At 39.1% G+C, this 16,416-nt stretch overlaps 1 long non-coding RNA gene across 3 annotated transcripts; it reads right to left on the bottom strand.

Moving 5' to 3' along the window:
* Positions 1 to 11,242: 11,242 nt before the first annotated feature.
* Positions 11,243 to 16,160, bottom strand: LOC129880583 (uncharacterized). 3 transcript variants are annotated; one of them, XR_008765438.1, is made up of 4 exons: positions 15,585 to 16,160; positions 15,103 to 15,503; positions 14,143 to 14,806; positions 11,243 to 11,521 (listed from the first exon to the last, which is right to left on the bottom strand). It is a non-coding gene; the product is annotated as an uncharacterized LOC129880583 (long non-coding RNA). The 3 variants fall into 3 exon arrangements; XR_008765439.1 differs by having other exon boundaries at positions 11,244 to 11,521; positions 14,143 to 14,487; positions 14,594 to 14,806; positions 15,103 to 16,159; XR_008765437.1 differs by having other exon boundaries at positions 11,244 to 11,521; positions 15,103 to 16,160.
* Between the last annotated feature and the right edge of the window lie 256 nt (positions 16,161 to 16,416).

The raw sequence follows: 16,416 nt of genomic DNA, 5'->3' as shown, positions 1-16,416 counted from the left end.
ATGTCGCTATCTCTCTGACATGCCTATTGATGATGAAAATTTGACCCAAGACTACCCCATATAATGACAAGATTAATGGTGTTGAATATGAACTTCTTGTTCGTTGATGAAGCAGTGCAATCTGCATATAGTGAGGGAATTTTATGCAAATTATTTGTCTGATATGCGCACTCACTACATCATAGTGTTGGAGGTTGGCGTTCCTCTATCTCCTATGGCTATTAATGAGATCTTGAGAACTTCTAAGATGCCGACCACCCCTCTGACAGAGCTGAATATTCAACCACCCTACCGAGTAGTGCGCCATACTTTGTGTGGACCTAAGTCAATAGCTAAGTGGGTCCATCACAAGCTACGAGGCTATAATAGCACATTCACATATGCCCATGTGAACAAAGAAGCTCATGTGTGAGTGAAAATCATCATTCACAACCTTATCCTAAGCCTCCACTACACCGAAATAACAAGGGACAGGGTGTGTTTGGTATATTCCATTATGAAGTGAATGGAGGTAAATATTGATTATATGATCAAGTCAACCATACGTAAGTGCAGAGTCCATCATGGCTGAGGGTATGCCTTTAGAGACCTCATCACTGAGATATGCCTTTGGCTGGAGTCCCCAAGGACCAATATGATTATATGGCCTCGCTTATCTCTGAGTATTATGATGTCACAAATATTAAAGGGCCATACACCACTGATGTCCTAGTCCTTACTACACTGGAGTGTGCAAAGCGCGATGATATGATAATGACACTTATGTTTGGCCTGGAGATGCTCCAACATCGCACCGGAGGCCGCTCATCCACTAAAGAAGAACTACGTGAGGTGGAGACCCAATATCCACTGAATGAGCATGCTATGGTTGTACTAGGACTTGGGCCTAATTTCTATGAGCCAATACTCCTACTGATGAGGAGAGAAGAAGGACAAGCTCAGATGTAGAGTCAAATTTGGAAGTTGTGGAGTTTGACCCATTGGCGGTTGAAGCTCCGACTGCTAGAGGGCAGATTGACGAGTAGACAAAGAAGTCTACTAATTTGTGTCACGGAGGACAGTGCCCAACTTTTAGTGTGGGTAGAATGTTCTCTTTTACATTAACTATTATTATTTATTTTTGCTTACATTTATGTTTGGTTTATCCAGGTTGGTTTATTTAGACTGTTTGATGTTTGATATAATTTTTTTAGTATTGACTGATTTTGGGTTTTATGGCATTTGTTTTCGGTTCTTTGGTCATGAATAGTCCCTTTGAACCGTATAAAAAAAAGTTTTGTGCTAGATATTTGCATTGTATATAAGGTATTTTTCTTGACTACAAGATTGCATAGGTAGCAAATGAAATGGTTGAAAAGCATGAAATCAATGGAACTGACTAAATTGAGACACTTAAAGCTCTATTGTTAAACTTTAAATAATGTTGAATTCATGTGATTGTGGTTAAAATTTTTGAAGAATCGTCATTCTAGAATTAAACATGTGCAGTATGGGTAATGTTGGTTGTGTAATCCTTGTTGCTCTTAATTGCTAGAACTTGCCCCGTGTGTATGCATAGTGAAAACAAAGAAAGTTTGAACTTAGGAAAAGGATCTAGGCAATTCTTTGGTAACCTCAGTTTAAAGCCAGTTGTCATACCCACCTTAATGCAAATCCATAGTCGGCCCTTTTGAGCCTGTGACTTGATTCTTTGGTAGGCTAGTTTGAAGACGATTCCCATTTTTAGACCATAATTTTGATCAAAAAAATCAAGCGCTTTAAGAAAGAATAAGTGAAAAGTTGGGAGGGTTACACCTTGTGTTACTAAGAGTAAAACCATTGGTGCATATAATTGAAATGAAATCTTGTGTTAGGGAAGAAAAGCATGTGGAAAGTGAAAATAAAGCCAACCACATTATGGTTGTAGAGAGTAAGGATAAGAAGATATTCCCTACACAGATAAATGAGGTGAAAAGAAAAAGGATAAGCTAGAGAAAGATCAAAGTGGTGAGAATGAGGTTATGAAGTACTTGCATGGAATGACTTAATGTAGTGTATTAAAAGCGCTTGGGAACATAGTCACTATACATGTCCAGATTAATACCTACCCATACCCTAGCCTACATTGCAACCTGAAAAAGTCCTAAGTGATTCTTAAGTCTTAGCTACTTAATTGAACTGTATAATACACTTAGGGAAAGCCTATGGTTCATCTTAAGTAAATTGTGACTTCATTTGAGAGAGTGATCGAACTTTGTTTAATACCCATTGTTGTTAACATGGATCATAACTGCTATAGTATATGGGTAATTCTTTCTTGGTGAGGGCACATATTAATGCTTGATCACCATTAGAATAAATTATTGTCTACTCGGAACTTGAAAGACGGAAAGGAGATAGAACACTAGAATATAGGAAGCATGTTTGTTCTAGAATTTCCTAGGATAATTTGTGTATAGGATGCTAGTGACACATACCTATACACCATGTTGGATTACTAAACAGGATGATAAGTTTAATGCATTTTTATTGGTTCATGCTTATATCCCCACTCAACGATGTAGTTAGGCTGTCAACAAAAGTAAGCAATTAGAGATCGGAAGATCATAATTGTACAATCAACCCTGTAAATCAGTAATCAAAAGACCCATTAGATGCCAAAGTGAAGAATATAAGACCGAAAATTTGTAAGTGCTACAACCCTTGCACTTTCTCTTAAATTGATCAAATCTCTCTAATATCTTTAAATCATTTCATTATATCATTTTTAATATAATTGTTTTAGATATAAACAAACTCAACTTTTTGCAACATGAATGAATAATTTAATTCATTGAAAAGTAAGCCAAAGCCTAATTAAGCTTTCCTGTAGGTTCGATATCTGACTCCTAAAAGATTCACTATATTACTATAGAGACCGCGTACACTTGCGTGTGCATTTGGATGCACAGAAATCATAAGAGATTTGGAAAGAAATCTTTGAGATTTCATGGGTGAAAGGGCCCAAAAATTAATTCTCACATACCTTGACCTTTAGAAGCCCTAAATTGCAGAGAATTGAAGCTTGACCTTGAAGAAATTCTTAGAACTTTCTAGTGGAAGAAGGAGACTTGGAGAACACACTTTTAGAGAGAATATTTTAATTAAAAGTGTTAGGGTGAGAATGAGAGGGTTAGGAGGGATTAGGGTAGTTAATAAGTTAGAATAAACTCTCAAAAATCATCCACATTCATTAATGAAAATATAAGAAATTACCAAACTACCCCCAACTTAAAATTGAAATTGCACCTGCATGGGGGACCGAATACGGTCTGTGAACCTCATCACAGCCTGTGGTGGTGATCGTGGCCTTTGACTTGGATTGTGGGAATTTAGGGTTCTTAGGGGTGACCTCCACGAAGGCTACCACGGAACATGGGGTGCACCATGGATTGTGGTGCCTTCCTATGGTAGGCACCCTAAACAGGGGCTTAAGGATTTGGGCTTCATGGACCACACCATGGCTCGTAGTTCACACCATGGGAAGTGAAGCCATTCGTTGTCCCTTATCCATCTTTTCCCCTATCATCGATGCCCTCCACGGGTGTTCTCCACAGCTTCTGAAGAGCACCACAACTTGTGAAGGGCTTCGTGTAGAGACACCTAATGCCAAAAGCTGGGATTTTTCTGAGAAACTTCCTCTAAACCTCGATTTCTAACTTTCCAACTTCTAGGGTCTTCCAATATCTCTCCCTTGGAAATATTCATCCTTGAATGGGATCCAAACTAGCATAAATTCAATAGGAAAGAAACATAGTATCCCAACATGAATGCAAAACATCTCAGAAGTGCATAAAGCATGAAATATTCGATCTCAAGCTAAAATATGACTTTAAAACTCTCTTCATGAACATGAATGATATGAAAATGACTAAAACACATGGTTTGGCTGAATGGATCATGAAGGAACTAAATACCTTAACTAGGCACGGAAGAAAAGAGATAAGGATATTGTGACATCATATCGGCTTCGGCTTCCAATGTAACACCTTCAACCTCTTGGTTCCTCCATAACACTTTAACTGAAGCTAGTTCCTTGTTTCTCAACTTCCTAACTTATCGGTCTAGAATCTCAACTTGAACTTCCTCATAAGAGAGACTCTCCTTCACATCAATATTGTCCAATGGCACAATAGAGCTAGGATCACCAACAAACTTCCTCAACAAATACACATGAAACATCGGATGCACCGATGTCAAATCCAAAGGCAAATCCAACTCATATGTTACCTTGCCAGTGCGCCTCAAAATTTGAAATTGTCCAACATAGTGCGGACTAAGCTTCCCTTTCTTACCAAAATGCATCACACCCTTCATGGGTGAAATTATTAAGTAAACCCAATCATTAACCTCAAATTCAAGTTCTCTTCTCCTCACATCTAAATAAGACTTTTGTTGACTCTGGGCGGTTTTCAATCTTTCTTTAATCAATCTCCTCTTCTCCATAGTTTCATGCACCAACTCGGGTCCTATCAAGGAATCTTCACACATGTTGAACCAACCAGTAGGATACCTACACTTCCTACAATATAAGGCCTAAAATGGAGCCATCTGAATGCTGGAATGATAACTGTTATTATAAGCAAACTCTATTAATGGCAAATGATCGTCCTAATTACCCTTAAAATCCATAACACAGGCCCTCAATATATTCTCTAAGGTCTGAATGGTATGCTCGACTTGACCATCCACATGTGGGTAACAAGTTGTACTAAGCTTCACTTGAGTTTGAAGACCCTTTAGGAAAGATCGCCAAAAATGAATGTAAATTGAGTATCTTGATCCAAAATGATCGACAATGGAACACCATGAAGCTTAACCAAATCTCGAACAAACAACTTGTCCTATTACTCAGCTAACTATGAAGTCTTAACAGGAAGAAAATGAGTCGACTTAGTCATTCGGTCGACAATCATCCAAATCGAATTATGTTGCCTACGAGTATGGGGCAAACCAAAAATAAAGTCCATATTTAAGGCTTTCCACTTTCAAGTAGGAATCTCAATATCTTGATCTAAACCTCCCAGTCTTTGATGCTCAACCTTCACTTTTTGGCAATTTGGACACATAGCTACGAACTTCGTTATGTTCTTCTACATGTCATTCCACCAATACACTTCCCTCAAGTTGCGATACATCTAGGTGGAACCCGAATGAATCGAGTATTGGAAACTATGGGCCTCATTCAATATCTAGTCTCTTAACCCATCAACATTAGATACACACAAACGACCTTGGTAATGGAGTACACCAACTCTCCCTTGAGAGAAAGCCTCAATGAATTTTTTGGCAACCGACTTATTTAACTCAACCAACATTGGATCTTGGTCTTGCTTGGCCTTGACATCCGCTACAAGAGACGATTCCAAACCATTATGAACAAGAACACCTCCATCATTGGAATCAACCAAATGTACACCTAAACGTGCCAACCTATGAACATCTTTAAGCAATTCTTTCTTATCTTCGATAACATGTTCCACACTATTCATGGACAATCTACTTAGTGTATCAGCAACCACATTTGCCTTACCCGGATGATACAATACATTCATATCATAATCCTTTAGCAATTCAAGCCATCTCATTTGCCGAAGGTTCAAGTCATTTTGTTTAAACACATATTGTAAACTTTTGTGGTATCCACATGAACACCATAAAGATAGTGCCTCCAAATTTTCAAAGCAAACACAACTGCTGCTAGTTCAAGATCATGGGTTGGATAGTTCCATTCATGCACCATAAGTTGCAGTTGCCTAGAAGAATAGGCTATTACCTTACTATGTTGCATCAATACACAACCAAGACCAACCCTTGAAGCATCATAATACACCACGAAACCATCGGACCCTTCCAGCAAGGTCAAGATAAGAGTGGTAGTGGATCCTTCAATTCTTGAAAACTCTTTTCACATGTTTTCGACCATTGGAACTTCACCTTCTTTTGAGTCAACTTGGTCAAAGGTGATGAGATCAATGAAAACCCTTCCACAAATCTCCTATAGTATCCGGCTAGACCCAAGAAACTTCTAATATCTAAAGGAGATAATTGTCTAGGCCAATTTCTAACTGCTTCGATCTTCTTAGGATCAACCATAATCCCTTCACCGGACACAATGTGACCAAGGAAAGCCACCTCTCTTAACCAAAACTCACATTTGTTGAACTTTGCAAATATTTTTTTGTCTCTTAGTGTTTGCAAAACAATCCTCAAGTGATTTGCATGCTCCTCCTCATTTCAAGAGTAAACCAAAATGTCATCGATGAACACAATCACAAACATATCTAGGTATTGATTGAACACCCTATTCATTAAGTCCATGAAAGCTCCGGGAGAATTGGTCAAACCAAACAACATGATGGAAACTCATAATGGCCATACCTCGTTCGGAAAGCCGTTTTGGGAATGTCACTCCCTCACTCTTAACTGGTGATAACCGGAATGAAGGTCTATTTTGGAGAAGTAACTTGCCTTGTGCAATTGATCAAACAAGTCATTTATCCTCGAAATTGGGTACTTATTCTTGATGGTTACCTTATTCAATTGTCGGTAATCAATACACACATGTAGTGAACCATCCTTCTTTCTAACAAACAATACGGGAGCACCCCATGGGAAAATACTTGGCCTAATGAAACCCTTATCTAACAAGTTCGTCAATTGATCCTTCAACTTAACTCTGTCGGAGTCATCCAATAAGGAAGAATAGAAATAGGTTGAGTATCCAGAAGAAGGTCTATAACAAAATCAATCTCTCTTTCTGGAGGAACACCTGGTAAACCATTGGAAAACACATCCGGAAACTTGTTTATAATAAGAACCAACTCTAGGATAGGGGCTTCGAAATTCTCCTCCCAAACCCTCACAAGATGGTATATACAACCCTTGGAAATCATCTCCCGAGCTTTAAGGCAGTAAATAAATTGACCCTTAAACACGGAGTTACTACCCTTCCTCTCTAGGACGGCTCATTCGGGAATTGGAATTTAACACTCGAGTTCTACAATCAATAGAAGCATAACATGCATATAGCCAATCCATACCCATGAAAACATTAAAATCGGTCATCTCAAACTAGATGACATAAAGTAACTTTATGGAAGACTGCAACCGGACAACTTCTATAGACTCTTGCAGCCACAACCGACTCACGTACGAGAGTATAAATGGGGAAAGGCTCTAACAATATCTTGGGACTAACATCAAATCTCATGGTCACATAAGGGGAAACAAAAGATAAACTTGCACTCGGATATATCAAAGCATAAACATCATAGTGAAAGACCCGTAACATACCAGTAACAACATCGGACGTCTCCTCCACCACTTGCCTACCATAGAGAGCATAGAACCTATTAATGCGTTAACCACCCTTTGGTTGCACTTGGCCACCTTGAGTGACTTGGCCTTGAGAAAGAACATCTTTACCCTTACATTTCTTAGCATGATGACCCGGCTTACTACACCGGTAGCACACATTCAACCCGGCTAGGCATTCACCCTTGTGGTTCCTACCATACTTCTTGCATGCGGGAGTAACTTGGGGTTGGGCACCCTATCTTTATCAAACCTTGGAGTAGTAGCATTAGAAGACCCTTGGCCGGAGTACTTAGGCGAAAATAAGAACGTCCACCACTTCCGAACTTAGCATAAGAGAGTTCACTATCATCGGTCATTAACCTCTTAGACTTCCTATTCTTCAACTTTAGCTTCTCACTTTCTACTTGCTCCACATAGGTCATGAGTCTAGATATGTTCATCTCCCGAATTAGCATAGCCGTTTTGCATTCCATTGCAACCATGTCCGACACACCCGATAAAAACTTACTCATACGGGCTCTTGAGTCAGCAACCATGAATGGAGCATATTTTGACAGTTGAGCAAACTTGAGGGCATACTCACTCACACTCATACCACCTTGCTTGAGGTTGATAAACTCTTGCACCTTAGCCTCCCTCAACTCTAATGGGAAGAAGCAATCAAGAAACACCCCCTTGAACTTATCCCAAGTCACGGGCTCCGCCTCTCTAAGCCTCTCACTTCTCCATTGATCAAACCAAATTTGAGTAGCACCCCTCAATTGGTACGTAGCCAACTCCGCCCTTTCAATAGGGCTAATCCCCGTGATCTCAACAATCTTATGAATACTATCAACAAACTCTTATGGATCCTCATCAAGTTTAGAACCCCAAAACTCCAGAGGATTCATCCTCATGAAATCACGAACTCTTGTTGCTGTCGTACTAGCATTCGGATCACAGGAGCAACCACCTCACGATTTACTTGAGCTGTAATGGCTTGAGCAAGTACTTGAAAGGCCGCTCGAAACTCAGCATTGAAAACTTGATCATTCATAGGGTCATTCGGAGCTTATTGCTCCTCTTCAACCATGTTACTTCTAGAGGGGTATATTTGTGGAGGCATATTCTGAAAATTGCAAAGAACAAGCATTAGAGGGAAAAGACTTAACCACTCTACCGCACGACATAGATCATGAAATAAGTGAGACCTTTCTTGTTCTTTTTTGATTGTGTAGGCACCTGTAGACATGCACCATGTCATCCAACTAGTGGAGGGCCAGTCAAGTTTAATTCCTGGTTCAGCAATGGCAAGATGCAACAGTTGATAACTTGGACTAAGCTTGGGATAGACAAGTATGATGTTGAGCTAAAACAATGGAACCAACCTACTGATATGCAGACTGAGGAGGAGCATACACAGAAGTTGATTCAATTTAGCAATGACAAGTTCCACCTTGCAGATTGGACCACCAAGAGACCTTCACAATTGCAACGTGACCTGCAATATGGAAAGAAGAACATGCACAGCCTTGCTTGTGTTTGGTACAACAGATGCAATATGCAACAACTGACACCTAGGAGTCTGGTTGGAGATGCAAGACTATTGCAAAGACTTCTTTCAGCCTGCAAGATACAAATCCCCCCACCAACATTTTCCAACACTCTTGGAGAACCTAGAATGCTTCATCATCAATAAGAACAAGAGGAATTACAGTCACAACAATTGGTCTAATACACAGCAAATCTTCATTAGCCACAGCAACCTGGGTAAGTCCGTTTCTGTTTGTATTTGTTTGTGTTTGGTTTTGTTGGATTGTCCTTATGAATTTGCAGGTACCTGGAGTTACAATACAACATACACCATTTGTGAGCTTGGGAAGAATCAGCAACAGTCAACACCACAGCTGCTTCAATTGAATTTCCAAATAAACACAACCAATAACACACATCTCTGTATAACTTCAACCTCTTCTAGTGGAAGTACAGCAGCTGAACTTGTAGCTTTCCAGTTATACATCAACAACTTCAACAGCAATTGGATATGGAAACTCATGAATCAGGAACTATCAACAACATTAAGAACTACACCATTGCTTTTCTTGTGTGTTTCCTTGTTTGTTTGTGCAGGTTTCTAGAGATGTAGCCCTCAACAAAGCAACAAGTGGAGCTATAGCCCTCACCAGAAACAACACACAACTACAACCAAAACTACCAGCAACCACAGCAAACAAAATGGAATTGAAGCTTGGAGAAGGCAGGCCGTTTGGAAGCCAACAACAAGTAACAACCAACAACAACAACTCCAGATGTTTTGGAAGCCATCAACAAGCAACAGCTCCAGATTCCTTGGTTTATGCAGCAAATGTGGAACTACCCCCTGCCAAACAGTGGAATTCTTCCATGCAACCAAACCATTTACTAGGGAGGGCAAGAGTACAAACTCAAAGCCACAACAGCCTACAAGCTATAATTTCCAACAACATCATCCTCCAACAACAACCTCAGCAGCCTGCAACACACACAAAACTACAAGTTTTTGCTTGTTTGTTTGGTTGTTTGGTTGTTTGGTTGTGCAGATACAGGATGTGGCAAGAGCCTTGTTTGTTTGTTTGCTTGCTTGACATATAGGCTTGCAACAACTCCACCACTACTATCTATGCTTGTTCTTCTTTACATGTGTAGCTGCAGGTTGATGGCTCATCCAACAGCAGCTGAATTCACAACACCTTGGCACACATTGAGAAGACAAAAAGATGCAACTCCAACAACTCTAGAAATTTCAGAAATTCAAGAGGCTTGTTTGGATGTTTGTTTTGTTGTTTCTTGTTACCTTAGTCCTGCAGATTTCAGGGAGCTACAAAGACATATACAGCATCTGTGGAGAGCCACAAATACTAAGCAGTTGCAACGACAATTTGCAACAGCTTCAAGGGAGAACATACAGGGCTGCAACAGCACATCCAAGAGCAGTTCACAACCTCAGCATCTTTCAACAACATTCAACAACACGAACCATACCACACCAAAATGCCTCTTGGGGTTGCAGGATTACAGTAACTCTAAAAATAACAGAGTTAAAGAAGTTACAGCACGAACGGACGATCGGAGACCTTAGTCGAGCGATCCTGAAAAAGCCAATCTTTTCAATGAGGTACTCTTCTACATTCCCAAACTAGCAGCAGCACAATGCAACCCTTTTGATTGTCGCACTCGCATCATATGGACAAATTCGTTACGACAAGCCTAAGAAGGACAACGATGACAAGATCGATCTCAATCCATGGAAATCGGAAGGTTCATATACTTAACCTACTTCGATTTAGCTATGTTTTCTAATATAGCTTATTTGAATAAGATTAATGTAGGTTTCTTTCTTGTATTTACATGGAAGGGGAGAGTCTCCCTCATTTATGTTTTTTCTTAGTCGCGTTATATCGAGAGGAGTCCTCTCATAGGTTTATCGCTTTCAATCTAGTATCAGGGATGAGTTGGCCGACCTTAGTAGATTAGCCGACTTATGAACCAACTTAAAGTCGGAGGTAAGGTTTATATCCCCCTTCGTGTATTTTTATAATTTTATTTATGTTAAGGCTTTGGGGTGCAACTCAACCCCTGACTGTGCACGAGAGGTGGGAGCCTCGTGTAGGGTCTGTTCCCAAAAAAAAGTGAGACATTTCCTAAGATGTTTCGTAGCCTTCTATTCATGGATGTGGCGCACTTCACCCCAATGAATAAGATTCTACTTAACGCGGCATGTTAGACTCTCTAGGACTATTCTAAACCTTGTGCTCTGATACCAAATTTGTCACAATCTGACTTAGCGCTTAGTCGTAATACAGCGATCGGGAATGCGGGGGACCCCAACCATAAGCCATCTTAGCATACATCGCATACATAAGGAAAAGAACAATATAAAGATGAGCAGAAGTAATCCACAAGTAGTGAATGGGACTAAGGAAAGTCAACTCCATAAATGTCCAAACCGAACTACACCAATGAAGATTGTCTAACATGCCTCTATTTTAATCTTTGACGGGGGCTTAAGACAAGCTCCTACCTCACCCTAACAATAAAAGAAATAACTCAATAATAGTAACGTGAATACAAGTCTTGTCCTTGGTAGAATGAGGACTCACCAACTCCTTGAAAATTTAAAGAAAACTCTAGCCACGAGCGGGGTAGTTGTGAGTGTCTTCCTTCCCTACATTATGAGACAATGTAGGCAAAATATGCGTTAGTACGTTTGAATGTACCAAGTATGTAAGGTATGCATGAAGAAGTAAAAGAACGTATCAATATACCATAAGATGCACGACCAATCATAGTGAACATGTGTAAAGCTCAAAAACAATTTAAAACATAAGAAACTCTTGGTCAATGCATATAATAAAATTTCAACTTTCAACTCATAACTTGACACCTCATAGCTTAACTTGAACTTGAACTTGTGTAGCATAAAACCGTTAACCGACAACTAAGACCATGCAAGCTACTACATGGAATTCAATGATTCCTGCATCGAAACAGGGGAGGCTACCTTGCCAGGGCATAATCTAAGAAAACTCAACTCAACTGGGCTATGTATATCCACTAGCTAGGCCATGAAGGCAACCTACGTGTGCTTTCTACTAGGATTCCCTTGGATAACCAATTGCGTTATCCAACCGAACCCCACCTAGAAATTCTCTCGGTGCTTAGTCAATATTCCAACGGAAACTCATAAAAACATACTCATAACATAGTAGGGAAAGATAGTAACTGCCTATCAATCCATCTTTAAAACATTTAGGAATAGCTCATCTTCCTTGGTGATTCATAAGAATCTATAACTTCGATGAGAATTGTCATTATCACCATCTCAAAACATCTAATGATCTTAACTCTGATCATTATCTCAATCTTGAACTTTAAAATCATAATCTCAGTTGTAACTCATTGAAAACTATCTTTATAAATCATTTAACTCATGATTAATAATAAAATCATCCTTACTTCATAATCATAGCTTGAAAATATAACTTTATGCATGGACATCTATAATTCAACTTGAAATCATGCGATTCATATAACATGCATATAAAGATCATTGATAACATTTTAAAATGAAATAAAATCAGTCCAATGCAATTCATAAAAACTAGGGTACATAGTCAATTGTAAATTGAATGAAAACTTGAGAAACCTTTGGGACTTCATAGGTGAAAAGGGCCCATGAATCAATCCCCACATACCTTGCTTGAAATCACTTAGAATTGAGAAGAAACCTTGAAGAAATCTAAAAATTCTATCTTGAATTTGGAGAGAAACCTTGAGAGAATGCTGAGAGTTCTTGCCTTGGGAATTTTGAGAGAATGAATTGAATATGAGGGGATTTTGAAGAATAGAGTATTTATAGACTTAGAACTTGGCCATAAAAGTGTCTAGATTCATTGAATCGAACTTTGAAAAAGACACAATTGTCCTTCATTAAATCCTGAATTTTAAGTCTACGAATGGGTTCCTACGGGCCGTCTAAGTATTGACGAGTCGTCTGCAGGTTTGAGAAAAGGCCTGAGAACATAGTCTCTGAAGTTTGTGAACGACCAATGTTTACGACCCGTCATCTCAAAAATGATCCGTTCTTAAGGCTCGTCCTGCAGGTGTGAAAACCTGCAAATATACTAGTCTTTGAAGTTTTAGGACAGGTGGTTCTTACGACCCGTCATTGCTTCTATGAGTCGTCGTGTCAAGTCATCATTTTGGCCTAAGAGAAAGCTCAACTTCTGCTCGAAGGGTCACTCTACGACTCTCCTCTATGAGCCGTAGAAAGCCCTACTAGCCATAGAGGGACTCGTTCACATGGATAGGAGACTACATAATTGAGCATCGGCCTTCTCCCATTGTGTTTTGGCTTTTGCATCTTCCGCACTAACATTGCCTTTTCATCTACCACATAAACATTGTTCGTTAAAGGCTCTTGGACACCTTGACTCTTACACCACAACTCTACACCACAACTCAATCAAAGAAGCCCAAGCGACTTTTCCATTAATGGTTCTAAAGTGACCATAGGGTTTCGTCGTCTCTAAACAGGATAATTAATCCAAGCCTTGTGACTTGGATATTATTCCAATCATGCCTTTCATACTCCAGTCATGCATAAAAAAACATAGTCAGTAAAGAAAGTTATAGAACAAATTACGTACAGGTTAATCTAACACTCCGTCCGTCCATTTCAATTCATGTGTCTTACTTTCCTTCTTAGGCCATTTCAAAAAGAATATCACTTTCTATATTTAGTAACTCCTAAATTCCAATATCTCATATGGCATATTTAAGACCACAAGAGGATATTTCTAGTGCATTTTCACAAATCTTTAGTTTAAAACCACAAGATTCAAAAGTCTCTGTAACTTTCTTAAATTTTGTGTGCAGTCAAACCTAAGACGCATAAAATGAAATGGAGTAAGTAATAGATTAGATATTATTATATAAGGGCATTTAGGTACAAGTAAGACAAGCTAAAGGCGGGAAGAAAGAGGTGAACCTGTTCTTTTGACTAAATTCATCAGCTAAGGTGAACGTAGAAAATAGGAGATGAATTAAATTAAGGACAAAAAAAGAGTTGTGTTACCAGGATGTGATTCGAGGACTGATAGCCCAAAGTATCCACAGTCTAAAAGATGAAGATTGTGTTAAAAGCAAACAATTGCAGGTTAGACGATGCAAGCAACAAGATAAGGATGATCACTATTGCCTTGTCTAATACCAGAGATAATCATGGTAATAAAATGAGGCGTATGATCCTTCAAATCAAGTAAAGGAAGGAGATACACCACTAACCTGATCCAAGTTGCCAGTGTGATGGATACATCGGTTGGTATGTGGAGGTTTGACATGAAGAAACCAATAAGCATCCACTTGTATAGGCTTCCTTATCACAGTAAGTGCAAGGCTTCAAATTCTTGACCTTTCTTTTGTTAAAGTTGCTACTGTATGTTTGTGCCGCCATAACATTTGTTCCTCAAGCGATTACCTCATATGCAATTGAGGAGATGCGCAGAAGACTAGCAAGGATATCTTCAGACACATGTATGTAGAAATTTTGGCCTTGAACTGAATTAAGATCCAATCCTATTCCAACCAATGCCTGAATCATAAAAACAGTTGTCTCTCTGCTGGTTGGGCCTTCAAAAGAAGTTTGACTTCCTTTAGAGTTATGACCTTAAACCAAATAGCTTGACATGAATTGGTGGTGCTGGCTGAAGACAAACCATGTTAGATACCAAGATACCTTTACAGAATCTGCTGGATGTCATTGCTTAATAATGCTCTAGCTTCGATCAGCTGATGGTCAAGGAAATTCCATAATAGAATGCCAGCTGTGCATCTTCTTTAATCCTTGTTGCTCAATCGAGGACTGAAATATCTGAAAACTTTAGACTCAACTATACTTCATCCACGAACCATACTTGCACCGACCCCGCCGAAGAAACATATCCACCACCTGGAACTTTAACATTAGTACATAGTAAACAAGGGAATTGAGGGGAAAAGAGGTGCTCTGATAATTGAATTCCCAGATTTTTTTCCTTCTCATTTTTTTTTTCTTTTGTTAATGATAAGAACGAAAGCATTCAAAAAACGAAAAGAAAGCAGATAACTTTTTCCAGTGACTTCACAACTTGTGCTCTTCACAGAAGACTTAAAGGGATCAAAAGTAGAATCGAAAAGAATAACAACAATCAAAGTGAAATAGAAGGAATTTGAAGAAAAACCAGAGATTGAAAGGGAAACCAATACCAAGGATGCCATAAACTCTTTAGATCCCAGAGCAAGGAGTAAGTTAGGATGGGTGAGGAAGTTCAGCAAATCTTGAATAAGTATATGTCGACAAGAAGAAATCATCATAGCTGACATCACATGTCAAAGCATGCTCGCCAATGACAAGGGAGCGGACCCGTGTGTAAAAGCCAATAATGGGCTTCTGGTGGTGTTATTGCCACGAGGGGATGAAAGAACCACACGATTCCTTATTGTGATAGAAGCAACAATAGGATAGGAGTGCACAGGTTTGCAACTGGACTCTTCTCTGACTAGAAGAGCTGAGCCTACGACTCTGAAGTGAGCTTTCCATTCTCTGCACTGGCAAGCTGAGGCAAACAGTCCTCAGTTACCTTTGAGTTGCAACTTCTTAAAATGTCCTACGTAAAGCAGAAAAACGAGTGAAAGATAAACAAACCTAGACAGTACAAACCAAATGAGAACATGAGGAACAGGAGTACCTCAGTGCTACTCATATCAACAACTCAACCAGCAAAACCATCTGTAATGGCTACATTTCACAGTCAGCAGTCATACAGAAATCCTAGTGGGTTATCCTCCAGTGCCACACCTCCTTGCCAGCCTGGTGCAGCTATGCTAAGTTTGACGGTTTTCCTTCTCCTAATCTTGAGTTGTTCTTACTGGAACTCTCCAGCCATTTATGGGGAATAAATTTGAGAAGAAACTGGAAAAGGATAATAAAGATTCAGCAGTTGAAAATCCAGAACAAGTTAGTTATAAACTTATAATATAGGAGCGTGGCCTCTAGAGATCTGACAAAAACAGGGCATCTAATATGAACATCACATGCCTTCAGAAAGTTGGGGAATTTTGACCGGCGACTATATGGGACCATTTAAAACTTAATTTAGACAATAGACCTCTTAGAAATGAAGTTAACAAATACAGATCAGAAAATATGGCTTTCAATTTCTGATATCACAAGGGACAATTGATCCTGAGGAAAGCTAGAGACTGACAAAAGAAATGCAGAACAGATAGTTGGCACCCTAGAATAACTTAATCGATAAGAGTTTATTGACATGGAACCAGAGAAATAGTGATCACACAAATGTTACACATTTAATATATTGTACAAATTGATTTACTGCAATTTATTTTGCAGTTAACCAGGAGTATACTTAGAGTGGAATTTATTTATTGAGAAGGTAACATATTTGTATATATATTTTAAATTAGACATTCCACTTTGAAACTGTGGAAATCACCCATAATTACAAAAAGTCATTCACAGATGATCCTACCATCCTATTTCTTCTCACAAGGAATCTA

This window comes from Solanum dulcamara, chromosome 2 (genome assembly GCF_947179165.1).
Source record: "Solanum dulcamara chromosome 2, daSolDulc1.2, whole genome shotgun sequence".
Lineage (NCBI taxonomy): Eukaryota > Viridiplantae > Streptophyta > Magnoliopsida > Solanales > Solanaceae > Solanum > Solanum dulcamara.
The sequence above is the reverse complement of the archived record's forward strand: the minus strand, read 5'-3'. Positions and strand labels throughout refer to the sequence as shown.